This window comes from Ceratotherium simum, chromosome 39, assembly GCF_057802395.1.
Source record: "Ceratotherium simum simum isolate JZ-2026a chromosome 39, ASM5780239v1, whole genome shotgun sequence".
In the NCBI taxonomy this organism is placed as follows: Eukaryota; Metazoa; Chordata; class Mammalia; order Perissodactyla; family Rhinocerotidae; genus Ceratotherium; species Ceratotherium simum.
Window position 1 is genome coordinate 7,995,290 of NC_141938.1, and position 24,670 is coordinate 8,019,959.

Sequence of the window (24,670 nt, forward strand, 5' to 3'; positions counted from 1 at the left end):
TTTAGAGACTCACAAACTAAGTGTATGCACTTAGAAAAGAAGAAGTAGGCCTATTTTCCTTTAAAAATTTGGGCAATGATAGAGTAAGAGTATTGCACACCAATGTTACCAAAAAATAACTGCAAAAATTCTTCTCAAAATAATCAGTAAATAAAATAATTCAGGCATTTTAAACAAGATAGTTCATTATATCCAAATTGAATTTTTGTAGAATTACAAAGTTGATTTAACATTGGAGAATCAATGCACCGTATTTAAAAAAACACAGACATGTATATGCAAATTTGATCAATGACAGAAAAGGCACCACAGGGAAAAAAAGAAAAATGATCTTTTCAATAAATGGTCCTGGAGAGTTTTATATCCATGCAAGAGAAATGATTAGACATATAGTTACACCATATATAAAAATGTATTCCAGATGGATTAAGCACATAAATATAAAAATAAAAGACAAGGTAGCAGAATATATATAAACCACAACATAGAAGAAAATTTCTGAAGATATCAGTAAAGTTGGATAAATCCGGCTCTGGCAAAATGAAGAATTCCTTTTCCTTAAGACACCGTAACAAGAAAAAAGACATCATCTTGACTGCTGGCAATTTTTCACATAAATATACCTCTCAGTCATCCACTGACCAACAGATGTTGGGAGCAAATCTGTTCAATTCATCTCATGCAGTATTTAGTCATGCTTTTACTAGGAGTTCAAGCAGTTGGATCAGGCCAACTTGCAGGATTGACCTGAACTGTGACCCCCAAAGATTTGGACTCAGGCAATTGTGAATAATTTTCAGTAGGACTTGTAGATTTTATTGCAGATAATCAACGATGCCATCTAAGGCCAGTCTATTATATTTTGCAACCCACACAAAGGAGTTAAGAGTAACCCCCTACCCAAGAGAATCACATCATAACCCACTCTTCTCCAAATACAAACATAATACGAGTGTACCCAGGACACTTCTGATCAGGATTTATCATTAAGCTTGATTTGGAGTGTATTATACCAGTTTGAGTAATTCCAATGGGAAGTGACATTAAGCAGTGACAACCTCCATGGCCATACATGACATAGCCAAAGGCTGCTCAAGTGTCAGAAGTATATGAATTTTTTATCTCTAAATTGAAACAAGGTTGTGATTGTTTGTCTCTATCCAAAGGCTACTTTCAAGAACTTCCAGTGATGGCATCAAACACATTAGAATATTAGGACCTGCCATATTCAAATGAGGTTTTTTATTTTATATGATATGGAGGGGATGAGAAACCTACCAGCAAGTCACATGCCAGGTGCAGCTCTTACTGAACACAGGCAAACAACACAATTGCTTTTCCAGGCTGTGGTGCTGGATCTAGCAATCAAAGAGACTATTCCCTGTTCCCAGCTTCTCCATGCACTGCCTGAGGTTAGAGGTGTCCTTCTCTAGTGCAGGGTTTATTGCTCTCTTTCAAGGGCCATGAAATCAGGTTGTCTCCCATGAGTAGGTAAAACATCACCTTTTCTAAACTCTTCCCTTGATTGCACCCTGACCTTTTATCCAAAAGGATCAGGTGTGAGAGAAGGACAAAAGCTTTTTAGGACAATTTACAGAGATGTATCCCCTACCTGGCTGACATAAGGCACTGTAGATGGACTCTGTGAGTAGTGAACTGATTCATGTGGTCACTATCTCCACAGTCTTAGACCAGGTCAATACAACAAGAGAATCCAGGCAACTTGATTGGGATTAATTCTAGTCCCACTTTTGACCAGGCTGCAACGTAGAAGGTGTAGAAACTACACTGGCCTCACATTACTATCAGGGGATTGAAAACATTGTTCCCAAAAATGTTCAGGGCAGAATGGCACATATTCAAAAGACATCTACAGAACCACCCTATAAGCTGGAGCTCTATATATTTCTTACATTTAATGGTTTCAGTGTGAGTTCTTATATGCTGGGTTGTAGAAGATTTTGATTGCTTTCCCACGTTTCTTAAATTCCTGGGGCATCTAACTCATGTGAGTTTTTTCATGTATTCAAAGTAAATGTGAACACTTGTAGGCTTTTCCACATTCCTCACATCTTTAGGGTTTCTTTCCAGTGTGGGTTTTTGAGTGTTTTTGAAATGAAGTGGAGTAACTGAAGGCTTTCCCACATTTCTTACATACATAGGGCTTCTATTCAGTGTGAATTTGCACATGTTTAGTAAGTCCTGACATCAACGTGTAGGCTTTCTCATGTTCCTTACATAGATAGGGTTTCTCTCCAGTATGAATTCTTAGACTTGAGGAAACAGTGAAGGCTTTCCTGCAGTGCTTACATTCATATGGTTTCTCTCCAGTGTGACTTCGCATATGGATGTGAAATGCCAAGGAATCAAATATGCTCTTCCACATATCTTACACTCAAAGAGCTTCTCACAAGTGTGAGCTTGCAAACGTGTATTTAGACATGAGGAAGTTATGAAGGCTTTCCCACATTCAGCATGCTCAGTTTTTCTCTCCAGGGTGAGTTTTTATATGTCTAATAAGGAGTGAGGGATGAGTGAAGGCTTTCCTACATTTCTTACTTTACAGTGTTTTATTCCAGTGTGATTTTTTTTTTTTTTGTGAGGAAGATCAGCCCTGAGCTAACATCCATGCCAATCCTCCTCTTTTTGCTGAGGAAGACTTGCTCTGAGCTAACATCTATTGCCAATCCTCCTCCTTTTTTTGCCCCCCAAAGCCCCAGTAGATAGTTGTATGTTATAGTTGCACATCCTTCTAGTTGCTATATTTGGGACACCACCTCAGCATAGCCTGGCAAGTAGTGCGTTGGTGTGTGCCAGGATCCGAACCTGGGCTGCTAGTAGCAGAGTGTGTGCACTTAACCGCTAGGCCACAGGGCTGTCCCCATATTCCAGTGTGAATTTAAATGATGTGATTATTAAGGCATTTGGAGTCTGTCTAAAACATCTCACATTCCTTACATTCATAGGGATTTTTAGCAGTGTACATTTGTACATGCAGAGGAAGTCCTGTTGGGTGAATTAAAGCTCTCCTACATTGCTTCCCATCATAGAGTTTTTCTCCATTGTGAGTTCTCATATGTGCCTGAAAGTGTGAATGACTAATGAATACTTTCCCACAGTCACTTCATTCAAAGCCTTTCTTTGCCATGCTAGTTCTCTCATACACAGTATTCAGAGTCAGGCTGAAGACTTTACCATGCTGATTAAACATAGAAAGTTTCTCTCTGGTAGAGCTTTTCTTGTGCAGAATAAGGAAGCCTTTTCCATACTGATTACATTCATAAGTGTTCTCTCTATTTTGATTTCTCATGTGTGTCTTAAGTAGTAAGTGTTCACTGAAGACTTTTCTACATTACTTACAGTCACAGAGTTCTGCTCCACTGTGGGTGCTTTCCTGTTGATGAAGGGATGAATGATGATTATAGGATTTTCAGATTCATTATAGATTTCACCCTTCTAAAGCTAGAAACATTATTACGATGGTAATGATTCTTATCCTTTTTATTACATGAATACAGTTCCTCTTCATTTCTTTCAAGTTAAATGATAGAACTCTCCTGCTGAAATTCAGTACCATCTACTCTAATCTTAAAATGATTCCTTTAGAATTTTATAAAATTTAAAAAAACACTCAATGACTAGTTACATATGTGGGAATGTGTACTTGTGGTATCTATGAAGCAACAAGTTTTAAGGTAGGTTTGCATTATCCCTAAAGTTATAATATCAGAGTATCTCTGAGTTGTTTTCTCTTGAGTGAATGCCAGTTATCTCAAATATCTCCCATTTGTGCTGATTTTCTATAATAGAATTACAATCACATCTTTTCTGAATGTGGAAAATTAACAATATCAGCTCAGTCTTACTATTTGTATCTCACTGGACTTTTTTCCTCCAAGAAAACCCTGGTGAACTGCTAGCCCTTTGGATTGAAGTTGCATTTCCCATTCTAAAGTAAAACAAAAAAACACAATTAAAGGTGTGCAGAAACAAAAGGTAGGTTAAATAAGTTAAAAATGATAAAGGCTCATTTGTCTTTATTTTCATACTAAAAATGGTAAAAAAATAAATAATAAATTTCAGCCTTTTGTCTATCATGGAAATTTGGCAGTAAGTGTGTGGGTCAAAATTTAGTGGTTTATTAAAACATAATTTCATGAAGATTAAAGATAGGGTAAACAGTGACAGAAGAATGATATGTTCCTTCCTCTGGGCACCCCGGGCGACCTCAGGAACCCGGGGCAGAGGCAGGGACTCGATCGGCGCCTCGTGGGCCACGAGGAGATCTACCTACCAAGTCAGGGGAAGCTTACCGGTGGAGATTCAGAAAGAGTTTGAAATGAGAGTCCGGACTCAGGTAGTGTGGTGCAACCCAGTCAGCGGCTTCGGCAGGGGGAGGCAGAGCTGGAGGACCAAGGAGCGGAGGACCGAGAAGCAGCTGCGTCACTCAAGGTCAACTCCGGGAGTCTGCTTCACCGGGAGCTGGAGGACTGAGGAGCCATTGCATCCCTCGAAGTCGACTCCAGGGCTCTGCTTCTCCAGAGGGCTGGAGGGTTGGAGAGCTGGAGAGCTGGAGGACTGAGGAGCAGCTGCGTCACTCAGGGTCAACTCCAGGGGTCTGCCTCCCCGAGCTTCGATACGCTCGGGATTTTATTGAGTACAGAAGCTTTTGGGGAGGGAAGGGGAGGAAGGAGTAGGGGAGGGGTCCAAGCAGCAGTGTGAAGTCTTTCTGCGAAGTTTTCGTCTGTGGTTTTCCTGTGAAGTCTTCTGCGGTCAGCTAGGTGTTACTTCTTTGCTCTAATATGCGCCCTAGTAAAGAAAGCAATATAATGTCCATTAAATCAGGTCTCTCTGGGTCACACAGGGCCAGGAGAATGTCCAAGTCCCTTTTAACTTGATCCCGGAGCTCTGATTCGGTATCTGGTGGTCCTTAGTTCTTGGGCCGTCCACTCATGATGCCTTTACAAAGAATAGCAGGGGAGATGAATGGGAAATATCTGGATGAGGAAAATACATCCAAACAATAAATGTAAAGAAGAAATAAAACAGGTCATTTTGTGAGATGGTAGAAATTTGGGTAGACAGAAAGTAAGAGTAAGGGAAGCTGAAGAGATCCCCAAACCTTAGAGACCAATGGCTTCATCCTGCTTAGACAAAGTGTATCTTCAAAATTTTCCATGTTAAAGTTTCAAAGATAACGAACTGCTCATTGACTGGTGAGCTTTTTCACAAACACTTGCCTTGGAGGACTCCTCTCTTTAGTGCCCTCAACTCCTTTCCTTGTTCCAACCAAGCAATCAGACTGGATTTGAACAGTTGATACCCAGTCCATGGGTAAAGGTGTATTAATGAGAAAGGCTCATGGAAGAAAGGACAAACCTTCCTATGAATCAGGAAATCTATTTCTAATGAAAGCAGTAAAAGTATTTCAAAAGGACTGAAAAGGCAAACATCCCTTTCTGTGCAAAAAGAATGTTTATCTCTGACCCCTGAAAGCCAAACTCACACATATATACACACATTTGCAAAGAACTATGACTATTCAAATAGGAAATGAGACAAAGAAATCTTTGTCCTGATGGGGAAACCACTAGAGCAGTGGTTCTCAAACCTTGGAGTACATCACAATCAACTGAAGTGCTTATTCAAACACAGAAGATGGGGAAACAAGCCCAGCTTTAAAATTTAAGTATGTCAAAAGTGGAGTCTGAGAATGTAAATTCCTAACAGAGTGACGGTATTGCTGTTGGTCCTAGGAACACATTTACAGAACAACCACAGCAGATTAAAACCCTATTAGTACAGGGACTATGTATCTGTTATATCTCATTATATTCAGATTTGGCATCACCAATGCTGGAACACAGTAAGTATATAATCTACATCTGTTCTCTAACAGGTGATGAGGAATGATGGCAGCCTTACCTACTGTGACCAGGTTCTGATAGTTCTCCAGCATCACATCTCTGCATATGTTTCTCTGAGTGAGGTCCAGTAATGTCTACTCCACCTGGGTGAAGTCCACAGCCACATTGTCAAAGGTGACTGAGTCCTAAACTATCACACACATGCTGGTGTTAGCTATGAAATACCTCCACCAATTTTCAATGGGTAATGAGGACAGAAGACCCAATACCTACGCAGGGTTATGACTTCTCTCATTGTTTTCCCAAGTTTCTGTGATTCTATGTACTTTTTTCTATCTAGACTCACTCACTGCCAATCTCCTCCAATCATATGTCTTTGATGGCATGTCTTAAACATGACCTTATCTCAGCATAACCAAAGTAGGTGGTCTTCTTATCTTATTTCCCTCTATTGCAGCATACTCCTGAGTACACTACAGACACTTGATAAGTGTAGAATGACTAAATTCTTCTAGACAGGGACACTTACATCTTGTTTACCATCTGTCAGAGCATGCAGTGAGTAAGAAACATGCAGTTGGCATCCATGTGGTTCAAGTTTGGTTACTGAGATTATTTTCTGGCTTTTTTACTTTAGGTAGTTCTTGACACAGGTATGCCTAGAAGGAATGGACCCACCTGGTGGAATTAGGTATGTCATCCTGTAGGATATGCCTTTTACTTACTTGATGATAATTTTTCAGCCAGATAATGACCATTCTCTCTGCCTCTGTGCTTTCCTCATGAAGGGAGAAAGGATCGCTACAAAGATTTCAGGGAAAAGAAGGAACACATCAGAATGCAGAATGACCATATTTTCCAGATTTACCTACCTGAAAGTCATTCCGTCCTAGTTGAGATTCCCATGTATCCCTGGACACTCAAGCAATCTCACACAAATACACATGACTACCATAAAATGCCAGAGTAGTCCTGTCTCACCTGGAGTAATAAAAGTGGATTTTAAGCCATGCTGCCTATGAGGAAAAGGGTAATAGTCTTATTTTACATGTACAGAAACTAAAACCCTGAGAAATGTGATTCTTCATTTGCCCAAGATGATAAAACTCATGAATGAGATTATGCAGCACTGATTTCCAAAGCACACGTACCAGGAAGCTGACTTAGTTAACAGCATTCTTGGGCATACTTCAGCTGCTTCTAAATGAACCAGCAGCATGACTGCTCAGGCCCAGACCACTGGACTCTATTTTGTATGGGTGACCTTTAGCATACTCTGAAAATGAGAATCCACAAGGACTTACCATGGGTCAAATTGATGACTGCCATCCTGGGAGGCTGATGCTAAAATGTGCCCGATGGGAAATGTGATGCCAAGATCCCTTCAGTGCAGCTTATGAATAAGTAGATATGGCAATCTTTGTCACTTTTGACACAGGGTTATCTGAAGTACTGTTTCTTATCAATCATTAATCAACAAGCATTACTTGTCATCAAACATCATACATTAGCTGTTTCTCTGTAGATGATATATGTGAAATTCACTAAGAATGGTATACTCTATAGCATGAATTTTAGTAACATCAATTACCATTTACTGAAAACCAGTACATGACAGAAGTCTCACTAGAAGCTTTACATATATAAGCTCGCTTAATTATTGTAAGACTCTTTATAATAGATATCATTACCCCTGTGTAATAGCTGAAAAAAGCCAGATTCTGATAACACTAATAATTGGTCCAACATCATCCAGTTAGGAAATAGAGAACCAGAACTTGAATGCAGGTAAGTTTGTCTCAAAAACTTGATCTCCTGAGGTTGTTCTTATTCCCAAATATGACCAGAAACTGGTATCAACCTGCACTGTACACTATGGTTGCCACTAGCCACATATGCTATTGAGCACTTGATATGCAACTAGGAAAACAGGTTTTAAATTTTCTTTATTTTAATTAAATAAATTTTATATTTAAAATTGTTACTAGATGCACTTATTTGAAAACTTCAATATGTTTGGAAAAACTTGGATACCTGCATTGACTCTCTCAACTGTAATTTTTACATGATGCAAGGACAAATCAAATGCATGTGATGAAAATTTCATGTGCTAAGGGTGCTAGACCAAGAAGGGTGGAATATAACAATAGATTGGGTCAAATTCATTGACATGGATGCAATTAATAGACAGTCTGGATTTAATATATTAGCTGATAGACCTTGGAATGGCTCTAACAGCTTACTTGCTTAGATTGAAACTGAGACTCAATTGAGACCTAGAGTAATGAGTTGATATGCCAGAGCTTCCCCAGCAAAATATGATGGAGTGAATCTAGAGAAATAGGAATGTTACACTGTGTTTATCATGTTGTGTGCACCCCCAATTCCCCATTCTATGTTGAGGGAACGGAAGAATCTCTTAACAAAGATATTGAGCAATAGATTAATAAGTAGAGCACCTCCATCCTTGAAAAGCTCTGTGAATATTTTCCTTTATAGGCCAGATATAACTGGAGAGGATACCATCATTGAGATGAATTCCCTGATTTCATTGGTGATGATGAGAACCCAGAGTAGCAGAAATCAAGTAGGTAGCACTTAATCTCCAAAGACGAAGTGGTACATAAACCATTAAGGGCATTGGGAATGAAGCAGGATCAGAATGCTTTGACCTGCTGAGATCTTTAGTGGTGGATAACTGATCCCAGGCTAATTTGTTCCTAGGAATGAAATACATACACAGCCTATTACAGCAGTGGTCAACAAACCCATCTCGAAAGGTCCATATAGTAAATTTTAGGCTTTGTGGGCCAAATAGTCTCTGTTACTAAACTCAACTCTGCCATTGTAGTAGGAAGAAGCCACAGACAATATGTAAACAAATGAATATGGTATGTTCATATAAAAATGTATTTACAAAAACAGGTGGAGGGTCAGATTTGGCCCAGGGTCTGTAGTTTGCCAACTTGTGTAGTAGAATTTTGCTTGATGTTTGTAACAAGAAATCTCCAGTCTGGTAAGCAAAAATGTGACTTGAATCACTAGTGGAAAAACACAGCCCACCTCCCTATTCCCAGACATAGATCAGTTCACAAACTTAGAATCCTTTCATCAAAGGAAAGACCCTATACCATCACCACAATCAATAGTATAAATCTTCCTTCAAACCCTCCACAAAGGGATTTGCAGTCATTTTCTAGAGAGAGTATGGATTGAGGAAAAGGAAATACCCAAATGGGCTCTAAGATGCCACTACTTCCTAGGGATCCAAAGTACCATTGTGGCCCACCACCAGTCAAAGTGGAGGTTTATGCTTGTCAGGTGATGGATGAAGTCTTAACTCCACTGAACTCATATTGGGCCCGGCTAAACCAAAGACCCACCGTGTGGTTATTTCTCCAGTTCCTAAATGTATAATTGGAACATAGACATTCTTGGCTCTTGGCAGAATTCCCTTAAATTAGCTTTCTGACCCATGGGGTGAGGACTATTATGGTAGGGAAACCTAAATGGAGGATCCTGGACTTCCTCACCACTTGACATAATAATCTAGAAATAATACAACATTGCTGGGGGAATTTCCAAAACTAATGCCAACATCCAACTTGCCTGAGGACAGGGAAATAGGGAATTGGTCTTGAAGAAGTAAACCATAGATATCAACAACAACCTGGAGACCAATTCCAGAAACATAAACTGCAGTATTTCTGCATGTTTTCTCTTTGCTTGTTATATGTATTTGTTTTCTATATGCAAGGATATAAATATACTAACCATCCACTTCTTCTTTATCATTCCTATTTTCGTTAATATAAAAGTTACAAGATAACATTACAATTTAGTCTTTACCTAACAGAATGTTCATGAGATAGTAACTAAATTTGAGGAGTACTCTGGCCTGTGATGGGATAAAAATGACTCAATATAAATTTATAACTTCCTGATAGAATGTAATTTTCTTTTTTGCGGAAGATTGGCCCTGCACTAACATCTGTTGCCAAACTTCCTCTTTCTTTCTTTTCTCTCCCCAAAGCCCCAGTACATAGTTGGATATCATAGTTGTAGAGTTGTAGCTCCTCTACATGGGACACCACCTCAGCATGGCCTGACGAGTGGTGAGTAGGTTCGCGCCCAGGATCTGAACCAACAAACTCCAGGCTGCCAAGGCGGAATGCGCAAACTTAACCGCTGCACCACCAGGCCGGCCCCTAGAATGCAATTTTAAGTGTACTACATCAACTACAAAAGATTTTGTAAAAGATCTTTTGAAGCTTCTAGACTGGAAGTTGGCAAACTACAGCACACAGGCCTGTTTTCATAAAAAAAAATGTTTTCTTGGAACAAAGCCATACTTATGTGTTTACTAAGGTTTATGACTGCTTGTGCACTATACAGGCAGATCTGAGTAATTCCAGACCTTATGCTTTGTAGAGCATAAAGTACTAACTACCTGAACCTTTTTAGAGAAAGAGTTTGCCAGTCTATTTACTGGGCCCAATTACTAGTTTACAGGAATTACAAGACATGAAGGAAACATTTAAACACACCATAAAAATAAAATCAGGAATATCAAAAAATGTGAGTTTCTAAAAGAACACATGACTCTTCAAAGTCAATATTTTGGAGAAACAATAGCTCTGTTCTAGGTTAAAAGAGACTAAGAAAACCATAAACAATTGTCACATATAATCCTTGATAGAGTCCTAGATCCAAAAACATTTTGGAACAATGAGGAGAATTTTAGTTTTTACAGAGTAGATATTAGATGATATTACTTTTAATTTTCTTGGGTGAAACAATAGTATTATGATTTTAGTCCTTATCTTAAAGAGAAGTATTACCAAGTATTTAAGGGTTGAGTATCATGTCTGCAATTTAATTTCTACTTATTCTCAAAGCGTTCACCAAAAAATGTATTTCTTTATCTAGAGAGAGAGAGCAAACTTGCAAAATGCTAAATGGATGAATCTACTTCAATGGACACTGCTTGTACTGTTGTTTATGTAACCACAGGACCAGTTCAAACTGGCCCTCTCATAGCAAAGTTATCTTGCAGGGGTAGTGAGCCAAAACTGAAAGTCATATAGCCAGAGTATGGGCAGAGGAGAAAATTTTGACCCAAAATAACACCTAGAACCAAAGATTCTCCCCCTTATGGAACCCAAAGGACTAGACATAACCAGAACTCAAAGGATGGTCCCTTTACAGAAGTGAGGGGCCTATTGTCCAGGAAGATCCAGTGTTAAACCCCTTTCTATACCTTATCATAAATGGTCTTGTTTAGAGTCCTTCCAATGGAAACTTGTCCTGCCAGCTCTTTTGCATACCAGCCTGCCATCCCTGATCCCTTAAATTTTACCCCAAACTCTGGATTGGGGAGACAGATTTGAGAGCCTTGCCTCCTGTCTTCTTGCAGTCAACCTTGCAATACAGCCTTTTCTTTTATCAATAACCTGTCCTATAGTTGCCTTTCATGCACATCAGGCAGTGGGCCCTTAGACAGTAATGATTTCTGGTGACCTGAAGGTACCTCGGACCTGTGACCACCTGCCTGAGGCTCTGTAGCTCCTGGCAAGATGTGGGTCTCAATGCTGACCATAAGCAGCTGCCTGGACAATTTTGTCTAGAGGCTCAGCTGATTGGGTTTCCATTTCCCTGTTGCAAAAAGAAATTGCTTCTGGATCAGCTGTCTTTTGGGGGAGTGATCTTGTTAAAACACACTTATGTCTAAATTGTCTGATAACCTTGTCAGGATTGTGGGTTAGAGTCCCAACCTAGGGAGACAATATGAAAGGTTACAACTGAGGTTCTCAAAGCGTTGGGTTAGAGTCACGAACCATGTGTTAGAGTCCCAGCGTATTGGATTTCTCTGTTCATGTTTGTCTATGTCTGACCATTTTATTTGTCTGATAGAGGGACACTCTTGGATGGCCACAGCAAAGCTTTATGAGACCTGATATAAATAAGGGACCTACCAAACTGCCATCAGCCTCAGGGGGATTACATTGGCCATTAAAAGGAAAGTTCTGATTAGATAAGATCATTTAAGAAGGATAGGTATTAAGTCTTCTTTGAATGTTTGGTAGAATTCACCAGGGAAGCCATCTGGTCCTGGACTTTTATTTTTGGGGAGGTTTTTTATTACTGTTTCGATCTCCTTACTGGTGATTGGTTTATTCAAATTCTCTATTTCTTGATCCAGTTTTGGAAGGTTGTATGATTCTAAGAATTTATCCATTTATTCCAGATTGTCGAATTTGTTGGCATATAGCTTTTCATAGTATTCTCTTATAATCTTTTGTATTTCTGAGGTGTCTGTTGTAATGTCTCCTCTTTCATTTCTGATTTTACTTATTTGAGCCTTCTCTCTTTTTTTCTTGGTGAGTCTCGCTAAAGGTTTGTCAATTTTGTTTATCTTTTCAAAGAACCAGCTCTTGGTTTTATTAATTTTTTCTGTTGTTTTTTTAGTCTCTATTTCCTTTATTTCTGCTCCGATTTTCATTATTTCCCTTCTTCTACTGATTTTGGGCTTTGTTTGTTCTTCTTTTTCCAGTTCCTTTAGGTGCATTGTTAGATTGTTTATTTGAGATTTTTCTTGTTTGTTGAGATAGGCCTGTATTGCTATAAACTCCCCTCTTAGAACCGCTTTTGCTGTATCCCATAAATTCTGGCATGTCGTATTTTCATTTTCATTTGTCTCCAGGTATTTTTTGATTTCTCCTTTGATTTCTTCGTTGACCCAATCATTGTTCAGTAGCATTTTGTTTAATCTCCATGTATTTGTGGCTTTTCTGATTTCCTTCCTATAGTTGATTTCTGGTTTCATACTGTTGTGGTCAGAAAAGATGCTTGGTATTATTTCAGTCTTCTTAAATTTATGGAGACTTGTTTTTTGGCCTAATATGTGATCAATCCTGGATAATGTTCCATGTGCATTTGAAAAGAACATGTATTTTTTGGTTTTTGGATGGAATACTCTGTATATATCTACTAGGTCCATCTGTTCTAGTGTGTTGTTTAAGGCCAGTGTTTCCTTATTGATCTTCTGTTTGGATGATCTATCCATTGGTGTCAGTGGAGTGTTAAAGTCCCCTACTATTATTGTGTTACTATCTATTTCTCTTTTTATGTCTGTTAATAATTTCTTTATATATTTAGGTGCTCCCACATTGGGTGCGTAGATATTTACAAGTGTTATTCCTCTTGTTGGATTGTTCCCTTGATCATTATGTAGTGCCCTTCTTTGTCTCTTTTTACAGTTTTTGTTTTAAAGTCTATTTTGTCTGATATGAGTATTGCTACCCCAGCTTTCTTTTCATTGCCATTTGTGTGGAGTATCTTTTTCTATCCCTTCACTTTCAGTTTGTGAGTGTCTTTAGGTCTGAAATGTGTCTCCTGTATGCAGCATATATATGGGTCTTGTTGTTTTATCCAATCAGCCCCCCTATGCCTTTTAATTGGAGCATTTAGTCCATTGACGTTTAAAGTAGCTATTGATAAGTATGTACTTACTGCCATTTTTTAACTTTTTTTTTCTCAGCGTTTTTGTAGTCCTCCTCTGTTCCTTTCTCCTTCTATACAGAATTGATGGTCTCTTTAGTTTGACCTCTGTCTGAAAGCTCTACTCTTTAACTCCCCTCCTCCCTCCTTTTATGTTTTTGATATCATATCTAACCTCTTTTTTGTGCATTTGTATCCATTACCCTCTTATCATGGAAATAGATAATTTTTCCTATTTGTGGTCTTCTCTTTTCTTCTAAATCAGTCCCTTTAACATTTCTTGTAGCACTGGTTTCTTGGTGACAAACTCCTTTAATTTTTGCTTGTCTGGGAAACTTTTATCTCTCCTTCCTTTGCGTTTTCAATGTCATGACATCTTCTGTAAATCTTTTATTCTGTTTCAAATATGTATATCTATATTTATTTTTGTGAAATAGCACTGATACCTGGCATTCTTCACTTATTCAGGAATGGTTTTAACGTATCTCTGGTAATCATGTCTGGGGTTTTCAGTGGATGGCCTTTGTGGAGTTAATAGGATCTTTTAAAATACTGATTTAGTAACACATTTTATCAAGAGTTGTTCATGTGCATCATCAAATGTGTTTTATGCATCTATTGAATTGATATCTATTTTGCTGTTATGTTTCATGGTTTTCTGTACAAATCATTAATTTTTCTGTAGCCAAAGAAGTCTGTTTTTTTAAGATAATATCTGGATTTCTTGCCATGCCTTAAAAAGTCTCTTCCAACTCTAGATTGTATACAGATTTTATACTTTTCTTCTTAAATGTATTATATTTAAAGACATTTAAGTTTTTAATCCTCATGTAATATGTTTTGACATGTGGTATGGGGTAGTAGATCCAATTACTTTTTTTCCTAGAGAAAATATGGCTAATTGCTTTAGCATCACTTGTTGATAAAACTAGTCTTGATCTACTGATTTGAAACTCCACTTTTATTAAGCAATAAATTCTGTATCGGTTTCTAGACTCTTGTGTGCTAGTAATATATTTACTTGTGCCCATGTCACACTCAAATATAGTGGTTTTATAGAAGTTTTATGTTTATTGATAAATATATAATGGTAGGTAATAATTGCCGCATCTTACGGTTTTAGGTGCTCAGCTTGGGTACTTGACAGGTTAGCTGGTAGTGTGTACAGGCAGGTGGGTTTGCTGTTGGGGTCTGTGCATTCGAAGGAGCGAATACCTCTTTCAGTGTTTACAAACTGCTTTCACTAGATAAAGAACATCTCTCTGGTCCCTGAGCTGATGGTTTTGCCTCTGGGATCATAGTTGAGTGGAGATGGAGCCAAGTCACGTGGCTGCTGCTGGGTCTGTGGTAGTGTCTCTGATAGTCCTATTACCAGGGAAATTGACCCTGTCTGGTCCCTGGGAGGACAGGACTGCCTCCAGGACCTTGGTCAATAGAGCTGATACTGGGACAAAGGTTCTCTTCAGGGTCCACAGATGAAAGGACTATTACTAGTTGTGTGGACACATGTGGCTCCCATGAGGTCAGTTGGCAGATTCCTGAGTAGGCGGGAATGGCCCCAGACCACAGCTGAGACAGTCCTGGAGTTTCCTGTCACAGGGCTGCTTTAGGGTCCACAGCCAATACCAAGTTCTGCAGGCCTGCCTCAGGGGGCACTCATGGGTGTGTCTCCTGCTGGGTCCCTGCGTGGGCATAACTTGTCCTTCCTCATGGCTGGGAGGATCTGGAGCTGAGATGGACTGCTTCAAGATCTACGCTGAGACCAATGTCAGCAGGCCTGCCTTCAGGGACACAGATGGGCGTGTCTCCTTCTGGATTCCTACCTGGGAAAGGACACTGTAGACCACAGCTGCAAGGGTCTGGAGCTGGGTCACAGGCTGCTCAGGGTGTGCATCTTGGACTAAGGACATCAGGCCTGTTACCTGAGTCATGAATGGGCATGACTCCGTCCTGGGCCTTGATGGGTGCTGGTGGCAAGAGCAATGCCCAATGCAGCTCTAGCCAAGTCCACATCAGGCGTGTTTCCAGATCTGTAGTCAGGACCACAGTCAGCGAGTCTGCCACCTGGGAATACATCCACTTTTGCAAAATTGCCTTCCTTGTTCAGGGCTGTCCTGGAGTTTTGCAGCCTTTTGCCTAAATTCCAAAACTTCCGCAAAGGTACTTTTGGTGTCCATGGATGGCTGCCAAATTATTGTTGCTGTGGGAGGATATGAGTGGGGGACCTTGTACTCTGCCATGTTGCTCAGGTTCCAGGAATTTAAATGTGCTTCAACTTTAGGATACCTATTTACATTTATTTATCACATAGATATATCAAAGCAAAAGAGAGCAAGTTCAATAGAATACAAAATGTATTTGATCATTTTTAATAGCCATTGCTGCAAATGATGCATGTGTTGTGGGAGAGGGGAGGGATTCAGGCTCTCAAAGTAGAGAAATAAGTATATATCTTTAAAATCATAAATAATGTTGATTTTTTAAATAAGTGATAACATTCAATTGATCATGGAAGCATTAAGAAATGACAATGAACATGCAAAGTGACAAGAGATTTTCACATATTGAGGGATATGGCGTAACTATTTGGGTTCGAAACTGATTCAGCATGAACTAAAAAGCCTGACTTATGGCCTATCAAACATACATTGTACATCTGCTTTAACCATTAAAGTAAAGAATGCACTCTCTTAAGATACGAATGCATACTTCCCCTCCTATGCCCTATTGGTAACACCCCAGTGGTAATGTCCTGTTGATAATGCCCTCATTAGTCCATTTCCTGACATCAGGGTCACGTTGACCTGCTAATTTGCAGCTGAATACCTCTTCAAAATTTGATAAATATGTATCCTGGGCGTGTTTAATATATAATTGTGTGGGAGATCAAGATTTGGCCACCCTGAAATATATCTCTTTACCGTGATTGTTTTTTCTGACGGACATTTGACCTCCCCCACTAACTGCCTAAAGAATTTGACATAGTAACTCCTTCCTGGAACAGATCTTCTATCTGATGGCTGTAATATAATGTAAAATAGATGTTACAACAGGAAAGGCACCAACAAGCCCATCTTATGGGAAGTTCTGTCTCTCTGGCCACATTCTCTGGATGGCCCTTCGAGGAGTTGCCAGACAACATTTACATTTATAAGGGAAATCTCCATTTGTAAAGGTATCTCCCTCACTGTTTTGGGAAGAGGGGGGATGACCTCATTTCTAGAAACTTATCATTGTGGAAAGTGAGGCCTTAAATCTGCATAATAACCTTACCCTTGTTTATTTACAATGCTTTAGTGGTAATCTCCTGTAACTGACTCCCCCCACCCCCAACATTCTCCTTTGTCATTTGCTGAACATGGTATTTAAGACGAGAATTTCTGCTATTGTGTGGAGAAACGCAGTGTCCCTGCTTTCTCCCGTGTATACATGTTATTAAACTTGGTATTTTCTCCTGCTAACGTGTCTTGTTAATTATTTGGCCAGCCATAAGAACCTTAAGGGAAAGGGAAGAGGGGGATTCTCCCTTTTCCCCCACAGTTGTTTGTTCTAAAAAAGTATAAGACTATACTAAAAATCATGCTTCTCCAGAAGTCTTTCTTCCTTTCTGGAAAAGTCCTTCCTGGGTAATAATCCTCAGTTTGGCTCAAGTAAAACTCACCTCTCTCTCTTATCTATAGAATGGGTATTGATTATTTTGCATCAACAAAAGGATTGCTGTTATGAACCATAAGTTTTTAATATTATTGTGATAATTCAAATAGATGTATAAGATGAAAAAAAGAAGTAAAACATAAGCATTGCAAAGTAAAAAACAAATATATGATTATTTGTAGATAAGATTATTTGTAGATAAGGTGGAGGGCCCTGAGAGCTCTGAAGATGCAGCCCTGTGTGGGTCCCTCATCATGCATTTCAACAAATCCCCTAGGGCAGTTGTTTTCAAATTTTAGCCATGCCTGAGATCCATCTGGTTAGCTTACTAAGCACAAATGTCTGGGCCTGATGCTGGCGTTTCTGATTTAGTGGATCCGGGGTGAAGGATAAGAATTTGCATGTCTAACAAGCTCCCAGAGGCTGCTGGTGCTGCTGGTCTGGAGACACTTTGAAAGACACTTGTTTGTGTCCCTAGTACTTTGATCTAATAAAAGTTTTCCCTCCAATCTTTACATCTCCCCTCCCACACCCCACCCTCACCCATGTCCTAAGGTACACTGGCTCTTTCAGATGTTCAGATGGCATTATGGAAACCCCTGAGGGCCCTGCCTCTTTCTCTTACAGTGATTTTTCCCCAGAAAGTGTAGGAAGATGCTCCAGGCGGGGAATTCATTACTCATATGTCTGGGAGGCCCAGGATGTTTTGCCCTGGGGACACTGAAACTTTATGTAAAGTTTCCAGGACCTTGGAGGCTGAATTCTCAAACCTTCTCATTAAATAAAGTGTTCCGTTGTCATTTTATTCTTTAGACAATAAAGCTCCCTTGGGGTAGAAGGAGAAAAATGGAAACAAAATTTTCTGCCACTTCCATTGCCCTGAAGATAGCTGCAGAGAGAGCCGGATTTCTTTTTTCCAATTATTCCTTCTTATCTGGCACACTTAAACATTTGCTGTCAATAACATCATTCTCCTGGAGATTAAAAAAGTTTATTTATCTTCTTCAAAGAAGTCTCCCAGGGCTCCTTAAGATACTGTCCTAATTCTTGCCTCCCCTTCACAGGATTTAATTTCAAAGTTAGGAGTTTCTTCCTGAGGGATGCATTAATTTTACAAGGAGCCCAATAGACTTGACTCTCAGAATTGTCCCAAAAATGAAATACATGAGAAAGGTCCCTATTTCCAGAAGGAGAGTACAGCTATTAGTGACATTGCTACTGAAAAATCAAGCATTTTGAAGAATGGAAATATCCCTTAGAATTTATTGAGCACATGACTGTCACTGCAGACTTCAGGGAGAGTAATTGTGGTGGAGGTAGAAAGACTTCAGATGAGTTGATTGAAGAGAGAGTAAGCAGAGTGGAAATGGAAGTTGTAAGTATAGACCTAAGTCTCCAAAAGTTTAGAGCAATACCCAAAGGGGAGTATGGGTTCATTAGTGAGTTTCATTTTCATTGAAAGAAATGGGAATGTGGAATATCCCCATGACATTAGAAATTATAACATTGCATGTAAACACTGGAATATACAGGATAAAGGAAGGATTAGTGATAGCATAAGTTCCCCCCAAAGTTAGGAAGGGATGGGATTCAAAGATCAGATGGAAGTTTTTAAGAGGGAGTCATTAATAAAATAATTATGCAAATATTTAATTATTATGGTGGCTAATGTTGTGATGGGTGGTATACTGTTCAAAGAGAGCATATATCCTGTGATTCTTTATAACTGAGAACTGAAGGATCACGGGTAGGACTCAACCCAGTGTCAGATTGTCTTTCTAACTCCCAACTCTCTCAACAGGAACTTCTCCCTCTTTCTCTACAATTACTTGATTTATGCTGCCACGTGTGCAGACTGATGATCACCAGACCAACACATTTGACCTCTGAGATAATAGCACAAATGTGGCATTCTATTCACCCCTCACTTCAACCTTTCCAAGATTCAACTGATGTTTTATTCTCCCTAAAATATTGTTTTGCCTGTTATTCCCATACTGTGAAAGCTAACACCATCAACTCTGGCACCCATGGATTTGTTCTATTCCAATGATTCTCAATCAGGCTGATTTGCCCTCTGTAGGACAACTGGCAATGTCTGGAGACATTTCTGGTTATCACAACTCTGTTGGCATCTAGTGTGTAGTTAAAATTCTTACCATACACAGGACAGCTCTTCACAACAAATAATTTTATAGAACAAAATGTCAATATTGTGGTGGGTTAGAAATTCCAGTAAAGACAGTTGAGGACTAATGTTAAGATTTTATCTAAAAAACCCCAACCATTCTCTATTATTCTATAAGAATATTGAAAATATTATCTGAAGAAAACTCACAATCTGTCTCCATTATTTTGTGCTACTTCATCTTTTTTATGGTAGTTAAATTTATATAACATAAAATGTACCAATTTAATCATTTTTAAAGTGTACAATTCTGTACATTTTGCATTAAGTAGATTCACGTTGTTGAAGAACCATCACCACCATCTGCCTCCAGAACTTTTTCATCTGCCCAAAATGATATTCTGTCCCCATTAAACACTAATTCCCCATTCCCCTCTTACAGTCCCTGGCACCCACCACTCTACATTCTGTCTCTATGAATTTGACAACTCTTGTTACCTCATGTAAGTGGAATCATATAATATTTATCCATTTCAAATATCTCATTTTTGACATTTCAAAACCTGAAATTTTTTTTTGTTTTTGTCTTTTTTTAATTCAGAAATTTATTATTAATATAGTATTATAAGTCTGAACTAAAAGAAAACAAATATATAATTATGAATTAGGAGAAAACAAATCTTATACTACTATAAACCAAGATTTTCAGTGAAAGAGGAAAGAGATGCAAAAACAAATATTAAATCAAAGAAGTTAAAATAAAACACTGTAAGACTAAATTGGAATTGAGAATATCCATATGAACTCATCTGGATATATATGTCTTGCCTAGATCTTTCCACTGAAAGGGCCTAGAAGCAGTGACACCCTAGTGTCGGTGAGCACACCTTGCCCCCAGATTTTGGTTTCTAAATATTGTTCCTTGAAGAAGAATGTCCTCATTCTTAGGAGATGCATATTGAAATCTTTAGGAATGAAATGGCGTGGGTCTATAATTTATTTTCAAGTGCTTCTGCTGTGTATGGGTGCATGTGGATGGGTGGATGAGTGGGTGGTAAGGATATAATTATTGCACCAAGTAATTCTCTTTCCTGCACCTGGCATAACCTCAGAAGAATTAGCTCTAGCTGCTCACACTTTCTGGAGGACATGGCCTCCATTCTGAAGAAGAACCAAAGCCTGGAGGAACACTCATGAAAAGATCCAAATTATTAAATTACATATCCTTGACTCTCAGAGATCCTAAAAATAGAAAATGCCCTGTGTGCTCTAGTTTTCTGCTTAAAGCTACTTAAATCCTTTCAATTCAGATATTTAAAATAGAACATATGATACTTAACCTTACTAGTCAAATGCATTTATTGAAATACCATTTTTCAGTGCTTTTTTTTGGCAAAACCCGAACTTCTGATGTCCCCTTTCCTTGCCAAATTTGCTCCACCCACAGCCCTCTCTATCTCAAAGGATGCAATTCCATTCTTTCAGTTGTTCTGGGTCCAAAACCTGGAGTCATTCTTGTTTCGTCTCTTTCTTTCATATCTGTTTCCTGACTGAGGACAAAGCCTCTTGGCTCTACCTTCAAAATATAGCTCAACTGACCACTTTTCAACTCTTACACTACTGATCCCACCCAGGTCCTAGCTACCTATATCTCACCTGGCTTGCTGCAGTCAGCTCCAAGCAGGCTTCCTCACACCCTACAATCCATTCTCAACCCGACAGCCAGAATGATCTTTTGAAGTCCTAATTATATCATGTGGCTTCTCAAAATCCTGCAATGACTCCTTACATCACTCATAGTAAATGAAAGCAAAAGCCTTTCAATGGCAGAGGAAGCCTCATATGATCAGCCCCTGATACTGGTCCATCTCTTCAACTGTGCACCCCCTCACTCTCTTTGCTCCAGCCACATTCCCCCAAGGCAGCCTCCCACCCTAGGGTCTTTGTATTAAGCTTACTCCCTGCATGGAGTACTCCTTCCCTAGATATGCACTCACCTAAGTCATTCACTGTTTTTACAATTGTAGCTTTCTCAATGAGGTTTGTTAAGATCATCCTTTGTAGTGTGACGTCCTGCCCTCCACACACTCCTGATCCTTTTTGCCCTGTGGAGTTGAGCCTGAAATAGAGATTGACACATACTAAATATTCAGTAATAATAGGTTTGATAAATTGAATAAACATGTGTGGTTCTGAAGGTGCTGCCAATACTATTGTCTCCAGAGCATTGTTGATTGGCCCAAGGTGGGAAGAGCACATGACTGTGTCAATTAAAATCCTTTTCTGAGATGTTTTTCACACATGAGGAGATAAAATAAATCCAGTTCCTCTTTAGTAGTGAAGCTTTGAGATGTGAGTTGTGAGAACTGTTGTTTTCCGTTTCTCTGTCCGTGTTGGGGTAGGCAGTCTAAGAAAGTAAAACTGACAATCTGAACAGAAATCTTCATAGTGTTTGAGCTCCTGTGTCCAGTGTCCAACTGATATTCTGCTTGGCTATGTTCAGTTGAGTCAGGAAATTCTCTTCTATCCCTTGCCACCAAAGCAGACCTTTCTGGTGCAGCCTTACCTTTACGTGAGCCAGGATCATAAGACGATCATGCCCAATGAAAATCAGCAAGGAGTGCTGTAACAGACCCTCCACCTTCTCAGCTCAAGGCCTTATCAATGAATTGTTGGCAAATTCTAACTCACACACATCTCTTGTGGTAGGTTGAATAATAGCCTTCCAAAGATGTTTAAACCTGTGAATATGTTACCTTAGATGATGAAAGGCCCTTGAAGATGTGATTAAGTCAAGGATCTTGAGATGGAGAGATCATCCTGAATCTGGATGGGCTTAATGTAATCACAAGCATCGTTATAGGAGGAAGGCAGGAGGGCTAGAGAGAGATTTGAATATGCTATACTCTTGACTTGGATGATGCAGGAAGTGGCCACAAGCCAATGAATGCAGGGGGGCTCTAGAATTTGGAAAAGGCAAAGAAACAGATTTTCCTCTAGAGACTCCAGAAAGAAAGCATCCCTGCTGACCTGTTAGATTTCTGACCTCCAGAATTGTTAGATAAGAAATTTGTGTCATTTTAAGCCACTAGTTTTAGGGCAATTTGTTATAGCAGCAATAGGTAACTAATACATCTTTCTTCCATACTCTACTCATGTCATTGCTACTGTTTTTGGTCAAGTCCCCATTGTCTCTCCCCTGGACTATTTCCACAGCCTCCTAACTGTTCCCTCTGCCTTCAATTTCTCCCACTCAGGGTGATGCTAAAATCTTCATATTGTATATATGATTACAGTATGGCACTGGTGCTTAATTGATTATAAAATCCTTACTATGTCAAATTAGACTTTCAGTGGTCTGTCCTGCATTGCGTATCTAACCTTATTTCTAATATCTCAGCCATAAGTTCCATATCTACCTTACAGGCCTCACTCTTGAATGTCATCAAAACCTATTCTCTATTTAAATTTCTACTCATTATTTGTTATTCAACATTCAAGCATATTCTCCTTTTAGAAGTTTTTCCTGAATAACAAGCATGGGTGAAGATGTGGAAAAATTGGAACCTTCATGCTTTCCTGCTGGGAATGTAAAATGGTGCAGCCACTTGAGAAAATGGTTTGGCAGTTTCTCAAAAAGTTAAGCATAATTTTCCATATAGCCCAGTGATTTCTCGCCAAGGTATCTACTCAAGAGAAATGAAAATGCATGTCAACAGAGAGACATGTGCACAAATGTTCATAGCAGCCTTATTCGTAATAACTCCAAACTGGAAATATCTAAACGTCCATCAACTGGTAAAAGCAAAATGTGATATATACCTATGCTAGAATAGTATTCTGCAATTAAAAGGAACAAAATATTGATACATACTTCCACATGGATGATCCTCAAAACATTGGTAAGTAGAAGAAGCTGGATACAAAAGACCACATATTATATGATTCCCTTTATATTAAATTATATTAAATCTAATAATCTATTAAATTATATTAAATATCTAATTATATTAAATATCTAGAAAAGGCATGTTTATAGATGTAGAAAGTAATAGGGGGTTTTCTAGGGCTGAGGTGAGAATGGGAATTAACTGTGAATGGACACACGAGTACTTTTTAAGGTGATAGACATATTCTAAAACTGAATTGAGGTAATGACTGCATAACTCAATAAATTTACTAAAATCGTTGAATTTACATTATCATGGCTGAATTTCGTGTATGTAAATTACACCTCAATAAAAATGTTAAAAAATAGATGTCTAAAGAGTTTTTCCTGGAATTATTCAAGATGAGTTGAAAACTTTAACCTTTGTTTTCCACAGGATCTGTTTACACAGCAATTTTATTATGCTAACCCCTCTGTATTGAAGTCATTTGTATCTCTCTGGCCCTCTATTCAATTTGTACATCATAGACAATAAATGCACATTGGATTAAACTTAATGGAATCAAAGTGAATTGAAGCCACATCAAATAAGTCTTTTGTCTCTAACAAATTATAATTCTTGAGTAGTTTTGCAGTCCTTACTAGGTCTCCATAATTACTTTCTTTTTTTCTCTCAAAGTCCCTAAATCCTTTCATGATATTGTCTTGATACATCACAGTCTATTATCTGTGTTGGTTTTGGTTCCCACAGAAGCAGATGTTAAGCCAAGGATTCATGTACAAACACTTTATTGGAAGGAGCAACGAATGGTTAAGAGTTAGGAGACGTGGACACAGGGAAGAAAATACATCCAATAAAGCTTAAATTAAGTCAGCTGCCAGAGGAAATGAGCAGTTTTTATCCTGTGGAGAAATTCTGGAAAATGGTACAAAATCCAAGTCTCAGAATTATCCCAGCTAAAGGGTGAGGGAAATGGCATATCCCACACCTATCCCTCAAGGTCTGACTCTGATGGAGCATACTTTCCTGTCACTTCTGCCACCACATATTAGACAAAGGAGATTCCAGCTGGTTCTGGCCATTGGAAGTCATGCTATGGAGTTGGTGAAAGGAACCCAGGGAATGTGGGAGGAATGTTGACAGTATCTACTACTTCATCCTTCCCTGAAGACTTAATTCTATCAACATTCTTCTCAAAAAGTGAGCTAAGTTCACAACACCTTCCACACGTGTGTAGCTATGATTCCTGATGGCACTTCCAGAGAGTCTCAGAAAAAAATTTAACATCACGAGAAATAATATAATAATTGTATTCATTATTACATGTTTTAGGATCTTCTAGGGTGGATCACAAAATTGCAATTATGGGGAATAAAGTTCAAATAAAAGAATGAAAGAAAAGAATGAAGGAAGAAAGGAAGGTTCACAAAGAATGAAGCAACATCTGAGAGTTATTCTAGGTGGTATATTACTATGAATCATCTAAACAAACTGACTTTTACATTTATATTTCTCTTTGAAGTAGAAAATTGCATCACTGTTCTTAAGAAAAGTAGGACAGCCAAGTCAGTGTTAGCTAGCCAGGTTAGAGCCCAACTCAATCTCAGTCTCTCTTTTTGAAAAGCAGAGTG

The 24,670-nt window shown here is 38.8% G+C and overlaps 1 protein-coding gene and 1 pseudogene across 11 annotated transcripts in view; one reads left to right on the forward strand and one right to left on the reverse strand.

Annotated features, from left to right (window-relative positions):
• Window positions 1-24,670, forward strand: part of LOC101402716 (olfactory receptor 7E178-like) — a 56,937-nt gene that overhangs the window by 22,942 nt on the left and 9,325 nt on the right. For 5 of the 11 annotated variants that reach the window (XM_087425545.1, XM_087425546.1, XM_087425547.1 and 2 more), the window contains one exon: window positions 6,505-6,558. The exons of 2 other annotated variants lie outside the window; for them this stretch is intronic. The gene's annotated coding sequence lies outside the window, so the exon portion shown is untranslated. Of the gene's footprint in view, window positions 1-4,741; window positions 6,042-6,504; window positions 6,559-6,655; window positions 19,378-24,670 lie in introns of those variants that run through there. 4 more of the 11 variants (XR_015550218.1, XR_015550216.1, XR_015550217.1 and 1 more) reach the window with 4 other exon arrangements.
• On the reverse strand, window positions 2,027-3,577 carry LOC147912145 (uncharacterized; annotated as a pseudogene).